Source organism: Cryptomeria japonica, chromosome 1 (assembly GCF_030272615.1).
Source record: "Cryptomeria japonica chromosome 1, Sugi_1.0, whole genome shotgun sequence".
NCBI classification, from domain to species: Eukaryota; Viridiplantae; Streptophyta; class Pinopsida; order Cupressales; family Cupressaceae; genus Cryptomeria; species Cryptomeria japonica.
In genome coordinates, this window is record NC_081405.1 from 210569887 (window position 1) to 210582118 (window position 12232).

Genomic DNA, 12232 nt, shown 5'->3' on the forward strand with positions numbered 1-12232 from the left:
TATTATCTCTTGTTGATTTGTTCTGATAGTCCTTTAAATAAATCTCTGTGAAATTAGTTGATTTCTTTAGAAATAAATTTAATTGTGAATTAAATTTATTGGTTTATCTAGTTTAAAGAAAAAGTAATTGGAATAAAATTCTGTGAATGAATTTTATTGAGTTGGGAATTTTATTTCTATGTAAATTCTGTCAAAGGGGTTTTAATGAATTTGGAAATTATTTACATGTTTTTTAAAAATAATAATAATAAGAATTTTTTAAAAAATTTAAAAAAATTAAAAAATAAATAATAATAATAATAAAACATATTATAACATATTAAATTTAAAGTGGGTTTTAAAATGTTTAATTGTTTTATTAAATATTAATTAATATATATTTTAAATATATGTTAATCATGATAATTTATATATTAATATATATATATATTAATTAATACTTAATTCGTTAATATTGTGTATTATTAAATTATTAATTGTAAATATTTTTTGGGATAAATAAATATATAATAATTAATATTTAAATTTGGTATCTGTTTTATTGAGGAAGTATCTTTTTGGGAAAAAGATAAAATATTATTTTATTTGGAAAATTGTTGAAATGAAATATATTTATTAAATTGATAATTTTTAAATAATATTTTATTCAGGAATATATTATACGATATGCTATTGGAATTACTGGAAATTTAATAATGTATCATTTGGAAAATTGGTAAGTTAATGAGATTTTCATTTAGTAAAATAAATGGTTAGTTTATATTTTTCCTCTGTATTGAGACATAGACAAATGGACTATTGCAATTGTGGTATTGTATTCTCCTCGTTATGGTGATTTTTCTGTTAATATATTTTGAAAACTTAGATCATTTAGAAAATGTGATCGACTTTTATTGTTTAAACCAATAGGAAAGAAGATTGTCCTTTTTTGGTTATTGCCTATGCAAGTTTAATTTTTGTATTCGCTTTTGTTTGAAGTAATGGCAAGGCCTTGATATGTTTGTTTGGACCCTGCCATTTGGTTGATTTGGGGTACCTGTTTATGTCTTCAGTTTCTAATTTGGTTGTTGCCTTGTGATGGTGTTTTAACTGGTCTTGTCCTTTATGCGGGTGTCAAGTGGTGATTTGTGGTTGGCCATAGCGGGTCAGGTCTCTAGTTAGAGTACTGTTGGGAAATGGACCTTGTATTAGCTTTTGATATGTTTAGTTAGATTCGTTTCTTTGTAGGGATCATTTATGTAATTATTGACCGATGTGGTTGGTTGTTTGTTGGTATGATTCGCCTTGATGGCAGGAATGTAAATGATATGAAACTTATGTACCCTTAACTTATTTAATTATCAGAGGGGTCTTGTAGTTGAGTAGACCCGGAGATGTAGCCCTCTATGGGTGAACTCCGAGATCATTTTGGTGTTATGTGTTGCTTTTGTTCTTATATTTCATGTTTTAGTGTTAGCATGTATGGATGGTGTTTTGATAGAATGTGTAAGTGGATTAGATGAAATTAATTGTAATGTATGTTTTCAGTCGTCTCTTTATGCAATAATGTGGTTCAAAAAAGAGTATAGTTGATTTGCAGAATGTATTCTATAATTGTTAAGGAAATTAAGTATGCATGGAAAGATCTCATTAGTTTATGATGAAATTCAAGTGTGTTATTAATTGGATGCATGACTAAAATTTTAATGAAAAGTATGGACGAAGGGTATGAATAAACCTTAATGGATGAACTTTATCTCATGATCTATATTTTGTCTTGCTGAAAGAAATTATCCTTGTTTAAGAATTTTCTCGTTATTTAGACAATCGGCTTATTGGATTAATTAGCGTAAGTTAAGTTAAATGTGGAATTAAGTAATCATGTTGGGAAACTCTTTAGATGTTAGTTGATGTCTTCCACTGTGTAATCTGTACTTTGATATTTTATTGTATCTTTATGTTGTGTCTTATTTTTTTTTAAAATTATTGCACTCCATTCGTGTGTTTTAGCTTTGTCCCTTCGAGGTTTCCTAGCGGGGCATTACATAAAGTGTCTAATTTCAATTGACCTGTCAGTTCTTGCAGGGAGTTTTCAGTTCTTTCACGCAGATTTCAATAAGAGTGAACGCACAATAATTGATATACGGTTGTAGATACGAGAAAAAAATACAGTTTTGAGCTTGACCTGTCAGTGTTATTATTATTATTATGATAGCTGACAATAATTGAATAAGTGGTTTCCAGCGGCAGGTGGCATTCATTCAGTCCAGATGCCTCGACTGTGCTTCGACATCTTACATACTCATTTAAACATGGCGAATGCTGAGAAAATGGAGAGTCGTGTTCTCTTTTGGAGCCTCTTGTCGATGTCTTTCTATTTTGTGTTCTATTCTGTGTTCTCCATCGCAGACGAGGTATTGCACGCAGGTATGACATAGAAAATCTTCAAAATTGCAAAATTGTACCGCTAAGCAACTTGATGAGAAAAATGTGTGGTTGGCATGCAACGATACAGGTAGTAAATGGTTAGATAGTTGACAATTTTGCAGAGTGCAACAGCTATAGATAAAACAACTAATTGAGAATGCCAATCTGTTATCCATGTCAAAACGATAATACTGTTACAGTCCTATAAGTGTTTGGTAAATCTGTGCTGTAAGTTTGTCTTTTCCCTGTAATCTATTGTTGCCCTTGTGCTAAATTATCGTCTTATTTTTTCTAGTCCTTTTTGTATGCTTTCGATTCTCCAGCCATTTGGCAAATACGTTTTCTCCTTTTGGCTGTCACAAGTTAAAGTGCGAGAAAAATAATTCAGCAAACTTATCAAGAAGTACATTTTCTTTTTTTGGCTGTCACAAGTTAGCTAAGCCGAGGTTTGAGTGTGGAAGACAATTTACAAATAAAATGGACATTGACAATGAAAACAATCAGATTATGAGTAATATCTGAGTCAGAATCCTCTTCATCCATGTTTTGGAATAGAATTATGTGTGACAGTTTTGACATCTGGATTCTAGCCAAGCTATAGTTCGCCCAAATCACTTGTTTGTCTTACATTGGTTCATAAAACTATCAATTAGACATTTCTAGATTTGATAATTCATAAATTATTTTAGTACTAAACTTTATAAGAATTCTTAAAGTTGAGTACTATTGCTTGTCTTGACATTAGTTCAGAAAAGAGGTCAGTTAGATATTTCTGAAGTTGATATTTTACAAGTTATTTTAGCACTGAACTTTATAAAAATCCCCAAGCTATGTACTTTAGAGTAACTGGAGCGAGTGGTACTAATGGGGATCTGATGTAGTTAGTTAGCAGCCTCTAGTTGGGTACTGACTAGTGCCGTGTTTTGCTGTGACCTATAGAGTAACTGGAGCGAGCGACACTGGATACTATGACGCTTTCAACTAAGGAGTAAGTATCCTAAAACTATTTGAACTATTACTTACTATAAAGTATAGATTCTATAAAATCCTTTGTTGTAACTAATCTGGGTAACTCGAGACAATGGCTTTGAATGTGCTTCCTTGTAATGAAGGTACTACTATGCACGCAAACAACAAAACTTCTTGTTTTTAAGCCATATTCCCACTAAAGCCGAGCATAAGTAGGAAACCCTTGTCCCATAAGTATGGGGAAGGTGGGAAACTAATCTGATGTCTCAGCCAGTGTGAATCTCTCGTTCCTTGGAACAACCCACTAATGAGCAGCGTAGGCGGAGTGGGCTTGCTTATGAAAAAGAGTATGTCTCCCTGTCTCCCTCTAAGTACTCTATGAACATAGTCAAGTGGGAGTGTCTAAACAAATGCCTTGCTTATTACTAGCAGTAAATCTATTGATTGAAATTCAAGAAGGGGCTGAACTACGGAAGGAGTAACTATAAGGTGTTGAACTGCAGTAATGAGCATGAGGAAATAAAGCAATGTACGATAATATGCCCTTGGTTCATTTGGGATCCTTATGGGGTATTTCTTCACTAGATCTTTCGTATGTGTGTGGATGGGTGATACTTCTGATTTTGTAGTGTGGGTGGTTCTCCTGACAGACTGGCCATTTCATTTTGGACTGTATAGCTCTTTTCAATTTATTTATTTTCCTAAAATCGGCTTCATATTCATATAAGTTTGTCTCAATGGATCTGCCTACCCAAATAGCTATCAACGACAAAGAGATTTGCTAGCACTAGATAAACTGCATGGCCATGCTTTCTAGCTTTATGGCTACTTTGGCTTTGTCTGCTAGTGGCTAGCTAGGTGGGGTATTATCTATGCAGACTGGTCATTACAGTGTAAGTTAAATAGCACCTCTGAAAATAGGAAAACTACATTTGCACCCAAAATCCCAAATTGCGCTATATGGTAATTAGCAGAAGTAGTCTCATTACCTTTCCTCATTAAAACTATGTCCTAAATTTTGATCAAATGCATAAATTCTTGAGTTAAAAACAGAGCAGGGAAAATTCATCTAAAAATTGTCAAAACAACCACTTTCCTGCCAGTACACTGGCAAGAACTTCATTGCTTGCAGCTCTTGTTTTCTCTTGTTCCTTTGTGGTATGCTCTATCTTATATTTTTTATTACAATGTTCTCACTTACCATATTACTTTTATATTGAACTATACCTTTTTTATTTCGTTTCCTCATTACTTTTTCATCTTCAATATCTTCTTCTATGATCACATTCTCTACTTAGAGTTTTTTTTTCTATTAGTATAGTTAAATGTGATGGGTTGGAAGTTAAAATTGATCTTTTTTAAAATCTTTTCTCTAATAAACTAAAATTTCATAAACCTTCAAGTTACCATTTGGATGAAATCCTTTAATGTATAGTTTCCTTTTAATTAAGGCCTTAAATTTTTTAAAGTTAGTGAAGAATTCATATTTATGCTTATAAAACATAGATAAGTGTATCTAGAAACATCATCAATGAAGAAGACAAGATATCTAGATCTCCTAATTAATTCAACATCCACTATTCTAAAAACATCTTAGTGAATAATTTCCAATTTAATCTTAGATTTAATGCTACTTGAAGAAAATGATTTAATATTTTGTTTGCCAAACATACAATGTTCACAAAATTCAAAAAACTCACCAGAATAGGGAAAATTATCTAGCAAATTTATATTCAAAATATTTTTAAACCATTATCACTGGTTTGGTCCAATCTACGATAACACAACATACACATGTTTTCAAATTCAATTACATTTTAAGATTTAACAATAATAGTGGCTTCAAGCTTAAACAGAGTACTGTTCCTTGTCCCTCTTGCTACCTTCAAGTTTCCTCTTACTAATCTACAATCATGCTTGTCAAGTGTTACATGCAATCCCATATCATTCAATGTAGAAATTGAAATTAAAAATCATTCTAAACTTGGGACATGGGGTGAACTCACAATAATGGTTCCCACTTTTTTGCCACTTTTGACACTAAGACGTACATTTTTAAAATAATCTTCAACTTCCGAGAACTATAACTTTTAAACTATTAAAAATTTGAAGATGATGTAAATTAGTGATTTCTAGAATTTTGTTTGTAGATTCTATATACATTTTTTTCAAATTTTTTTGAAGGATTTTTAAAAAAAATTTCCATCTCCCTCGAAAAGTAGTTTTTTACAACAAACTACATTTTTTAAGAGTGAGGTGCCTCCCGAAACGTATAACTTTTTTTCTATAAATGATTAAAACTCAATTCTTTTGAATTTTTCTTTGTAACATCAATATCCAGGGCTTGCATTTGGTTTTATAGTGATATGTTCAATATTTTTCATTTTATAAAGTTTTGAAGTCCGACTAGTCATAATTTAGACATAGGTTTATGTTTGAACACATAACTTGTTCTATATAAATCGAAATTCAATTTTATTTTTTTTGTTAGAAAGAAGACATCAATACCAGGGGCATAGATATTTTTTAGAATTTTTTTGAATTAGTTTCTTATTTTTCCCAATGCATTGAACAGAGAAGTTCATGTTCGATGAAAAACCAATTTTCCATAAAATTAAAAAAATATGAACATAATAAATTCAAAATATAACAAAATTATACTCGTTGGAAAGCTTGCTCTGAGTACTACAATCTAATATTTTTGGGTTATCAATACTATTTCATTCGTGCTTTGAACTAGAGCTCCAAAGTCATTAATTCTTCAGAATTTTGAAAATTTTTGGGAGAAACCTCAAATTAGAGGGTTCGAATGAACAATACTTCGAGCGAATGGGGTTTGCTCGAATCGATTATGGTTCGAGCGAACCCCCATTCGCTCAAACCAATAGGCTTGATTTCAGCCTGTACAAAGTCACCTGCGGTTCGAGCGAACCCAGGTCCGCAACGTGGTTCGCTCAAACTCCCAGGGGTAGATCGAGTGAATACCACTATTTCGCTCGAACACCTAGAAAATCGAAGTTCCCACTTTCGCCAAATTCTTTCGTTGGCAAAAGTGGGAACTAGCTTTGTGAATTCACCCCATGCAAAACAACTAAAAGAGATTTTATTCTCCCAACACTGAAACACATCTGAATCTTCTCCCTTTCAAGAATATAATATGAAGAGTTATCACCAAGGTATATTTATCCTCCATCATAATTTGCATATGTTGAAAACCATTCCTTATGAGGATTCATATGGTATGAGCATCCTAAACAAATTAACCAATGTTCTTTAGTCATAATATGAAGAGAAAAAATCAAAGCATCATAACTTGAGTTTAAATGTTTATCTATAGAGGAATCAAATTGTTTCTTTGGATTCTTTCATTCCTTCTTAATATGTCCCCTCTTTCGATGTTTCCAACACTTCACTCTATTATTTTTACTAGGATTTTCAAGATCTACCCTTAGACTTGTCCTTAGGCCCATTCTTATCTCCTTTAGACCCTCTTTTTTTAGGCCTTCTCTTAACATGGAGGAACATAGGATAAATGTATCCTTTTATGAGAAACCAAAGAAACAAAAGGAGGATGAGATAATTAGGGTAAGACAAGAACAATATGAACTACTTCAAAGAAAGGAAGAGGAGATTGTCCAACCTACAACATAAAGAGAAGACATGAGATATAAGTACAATAAAGAAATGAGGAATAATCAAGGTAGATAGCCCAAACTAAAGAGGCTCTATCTCAAGCTAGCCACCACGCATTTAAAAATGCAGAAGAATGAGATAAGTTAACAAAGGAACTAGTTAAAGCCAAAGAGCTTGCTACAAGACCTCTTCCCAAATCCTATGATCATGAAGCTTCTACATCCACAACTCCATCGAGATATTTGTCATTTGATAGACTCAAGTACAAAAAAGAGGCTACTCCTGATTGAAAGTTGAGTTGCAAGTAGCTAAGAAAGAGAAAGAAGAAGTTGAACATAAAGTGGATGAGGTTGTGGAAATTTCTTTCACTTTAGAAGCTACAGAAAACTAGCTGGTATGTACTCTTTATTCTTGTGAGAAAAAAATCCTCAAATGGAAATTAAATTAGTTGATTTTAAAAATACCCATTGATTTTGAAAATAATATGGAGTTTGTAGATAATTTTTTACATAGTGAGTCTTCTATCCAGAATCAATTGTGTGAATTTTTCCAAAATGGCTTGTTGATTGTGTCACTATCCACAATCTTTATTAAATATATATGTGGGAAAACTTCAAATTAGGTCATTTGTTTCTTTGTTAAGAAATTAAATTGAATGTTCAACCCAATTGAAACAATATAGAGAAACACAAAATAGAATAGGGTTGCCAATGAGGGATAAATAGCCTAAGACAAGTTCTTTAAAGAGATTTCAAATCCATAGCTTAGACTAAAAGATTTGTTGCCATATATAGGAGATACCTTTAGCCTATCATTGACTCCTATATAAATAATGAATTGTAATTGGTGAGAAGAGCTCTTTCAGATTGTAGGGAGAGGTTTGGTTCCATACCTATACCACTAAGGAGATGAATGTTGATTTACCCTACTAATATTAATTAGAGTTTTAGAAGAGTGAGGGTAGTTGTTTTACTAATAGAAGAATACAAAGAGTAGTGGATATGGATGACATTTAGACCACCTCTTATCATTATGTTGACTCTAAGATTGAATGCTCCAGATAATTTACCAAACAATGTATTAGAGTCATTGGTTGAAAGGGTACATGAGAATATGGACTATGCAACACCAATAAAGTATATAGAGTATATGCAACAAAGATTTGATCTAGTCATATGGATGAAACAAATTAATAGATATTTAAAAGATTATCAATCATGAGGAATGTTAGACAACTCAGATAACTAAAGGACAACTAAGAGGGTGGGGGTGAATCAGTTGTCAATAGATTACAAAACTTTAAGCATTCAAATCCTTATTACCGGAACACATAAACTCAATACTAGAATGCATAAACCAAATACCAAAATGACTGATATAGAAATTAAACATAAACATAAATCACATAATAGTTACCATCCATCCAGAACACAACACCAAGATTTGTATGTGGAAAACCCGATAAAGGGAAAAACCATGGTGGAAAGCCTACCCACAATTAGATAATACTTTTGTAGTAACTATGTGATTAAAATATGAGGGGCTTGTACATGTAGGAAGGCCAAAACCCTAGAGCGCACTGATCATCAGAAAAAGGAGCCTCACTGACTACAAAATAAATCCAGACTACAATCTAAAAAGAAGAGTGAACTGCAAAGATAGCATCTCCTATGCTTGATAACAATTCCAGTTAAGCTTAGTACCAGAGGTCTTAAACCTCTCTTACCAGCCTAATTTGATCACCTATGTTTGACCAAAACTCCTACATATGATTACAACATTATTCACACACAGGTAATTGCATAACCATCCCATAACCATTACCATGATCTACAAAGAGATCTTACATCATATTTATACCATTCTGAGACCTAAACAATTAGGTCATCCACCTAAAAGATAATACAATACATTCATAACATAAACCCTCAATCCAATGATCAACCAAGTCATCTTAGGCTAAAAATAATATAAACCAATCATTAAATCTTGTCGGTAACGCATCAGGAACATCCTCCAAAATGTTAAATAAACAGGTCCATAACCTAGATAACACCGGACCCAAAATAGGTCGCCATAAACCAAATCCAGCACCACTGATCAATAGGAACATGAACAAGATAACCAACACCATCCTGAAAGGCATCTAGAAGCTGCACCAACACCACTTATCACATGCATCAAAATATCTTCAACAAAGCTCTGTCGGTAAAACCCTTACCGGTGACCAAAAGGCTTACTAGAATAAATGATAGTGTCTGAGTCATCAAATCCCAAACCAACTGATCATGATACACATCTGAATAGCATGAATGATAGATCCAAACCAATTCCACAAACCAAAGCATACCGGAGCATAGTGGATCAATATCATAATCCAACCACTCTACAAGAACCAATTGGAAATTGGTAAACAACCCAAACAACCAGTGTTGCCATCAATGACAAAACATCAATGTAACACATAATCAATTCCTCCAAATACCAACAATCTCCCCCTTTGGCATTGATGGCAACACTACATGTGAAAAACATTCAAGTGCCAAGAAATGCCAAACAAGTCCCCCCTATGGAAGACAACCAACAATCTACCATAAAATGATATAGCAATGAAGCTCTGAACCAAACTCCCCTAATGAATACATCTCTCCCTTATGTTTTTCACCAAAATAACTCTCCCCCTTTGACATCAATGCCAGAAATATGACTTAAACATCAAAGAAAAATCATAAATCCTCTGAATCTTACAACTGACTACTCCCCCTGAGTAGTAACACCACCACATCAATCCAGAATGAGTAATAGCTCTGATAATGCATATTGGACTGATGCCAATAAGCATCACTCGGGTCTCTACTGGAGGGGCAGAAACCCCCAATCTGTCTCTGAAGTACTCAAATGATTCTTTAGGTAAAGGTTTAGTGAAGATGTGTGCAATCTACTCTTTAGTGTTCACATAAACCAGTCTGACTTTATTTGCTTTCACCTTCTCCTTCAAAAAGTTATACTTGATAGATATGTGCTTTGTTTTAGAATGAAATATCAGATTCTTTGATATATCAATAGCAATAGAGTTATCACGGTGAATAACTACTGGATTCATTACAATCCACCTTTATATCCTTCAACATTTGCTTCATCCATAGAACTGTGTACTGTTAGTAGCAGCAACAACATACTCAGCTTCAACAGTAGATAAAGAGGTGCATGACTACTTTTTGCTGATCCATGAAAAAAATTTCTTTCCAAGAAAGAAAGATACACCGGATGTGCTCTTCCAGTCATCAACATATCTAGCCCAATCTACATCTATATATGCACATAATGTAAAGTCATCATTTTTAGGATACCACAAACCATATTCAGTTATTCCCTGCAAATGCTTGAAAAATCCTTTTCACCACACTCTCATGATTTTCTCTAGGATCACTCTAATATCTTGATACAATACAAACTACATTCATTATATCAGGTCTAGTCTGAGTCAGATATAACAAACCATCAATCATAGACTTATACCTCATAGGATTTACCAGCGTAGATGTATCTTTCTTTGTCAATTTCTCACTTGTAACCATCGAAGTACTTAGAATTTTTCATACCAAATTTCTTCAAGAGCTCTCTAGAATACTTAGTTTGACAAATGAAAATACCTTTATCAGTTTGAGTAATCTGCAAACCTAAGAAAAATTTCATCTCCCCAATCATAGACATCTCAAATTCATTCTTCATATTGTTATAATTTCATACACAACTTATCTTCACCTCCAAAAATGATATCATCAACAAAGACTTGAATAATAAATATGTCATCATTAGTGATCTTATAATATAAATTACTATCAGCATTACCTTTAGTGAAATCAAGCTTCAAAACATATTTATCTAGTCTTTCATACCAGGCTCTAGGGGCTTGTTTCAATCCATATAAAGCTTTCTTTAACCTGCAAACCATGTTTTTGTCATCTGAAAGTGAAAATCCATCAGGTTGCTCAATATAAACTTCCTCTTCAAGATCTCCATTTAGAAATGCACACTTAACATCATGTAGTGTCGTAAATTGTACACCCTTGCTAGGGTGGTACAATTTCACACTTATGTTAACACTCACCTTAGTGTGTCTTGCATCTTGCATTTCTAATATCCCTTTAATCATTTAATTACTTAATTAAATTAAATCTAAAGTCCTATTTTATCACTTCATACATTATAAAATTGGGCCCTTTACCCTAAGTGTGCCCCTTTTTATTTTATTCCTCCATAAATCATTTAATCATAAACCTTAATTATGTCCTATTTCGACCTTTAAGGCTCGATTTCACATTATCAAAACACCTCGAAATCATATGTAACTTTTGGATTCTCTCTACTATCATCATATCTAATGACCCTAAAAATTTGGTGAAAAGTTGGTTGGACTATGACGGGAGTGCACATGGTCCTCGACTTTTTTCCCAAAATTTTGGGAGCACAATTCTATAATATTATAATGCTTAACCCCAAAATATTGGCGGGAAATTCAATTCCTAGGTCATCCTAAAGGTGGAATTAAGTCGAAATTAAGATCTAGGGTTTCATACATAAGAGTTCTCTTTCTTCATTTGAAAAGATCTATCTTTCTAAGAATCTAAGGGCAGGTTTTTGGAGCACAAGGAGCCTTCTATGTAGTGAAAGAGAAGCCTATGTGGAGTCTTCAACAAAATTCAACAACATTCAAAAACATTCCCTCAAGCATTCATCATCAATTAGGAGCCTTGAAGACATTGAAGAGCAATAGGAGATCTAGTGGCAATATCTCTCCCTTGGGGATTGGTATGATTTCATGTTATTTTCATGTATTTTTATGTGCTTCTTTACATCAATTTACACATTTACATTCATGTTTTAGATCATTTAGAATATTTGGTTTGAAGCATTATCATTTACATTCACATTTACATCTAGGTTTTACTCTCATGTGTAGGGTAGCTCTAGTTTCTTATCATTTAGGATCTTGCATACACACAATGTTCTAGCACACACATTTTTAGTACATTAGCAGCTATTTGTGGAGGTGGAAATCACCAAAACATGGTTTTGACTGAGGAAAAACCCTATATAGCCACCCAAACCCTTCCTTTTCAGTTCCAGGTGCAGAAACAGACATCCAAAGGTAGTTTTGGATCAGGAAAAGGCACAAGAACAGTCCAGAATATTCATATTTGCCCTAATCTACCTAGGAAAA

The 12232-nt window shown here is 33.0% G+C and overlaps 1 protein-coding gene across 2 annotated transcripts in view; it reads left to right on the plus strand.

The window, feature by feature from the left end:
* Positions 1-2324: 2324 nt before the first annotated feature.
* The window catches only part of LOC131030350 (uncharacterized), a 33183-nt gene continuing 23275 nt past the window's right edge, over positions 2325-12232 (plus strand). Inside the window, exons 1-2 of one of the 2 annotated variants that reach the window (XM_057961117.2) lie at positions 2325-2406; positions 3346-3394. The gene's annotated coding sequence lies outside the window, so the exon portion shown is untranslated. Of the gene's footprint in view, positions 2495-3345; positions 3395-12232 lie in introns of both variants that reach the window. The other variant, XM_057961116.1, reaches the window with a different exon arrangement.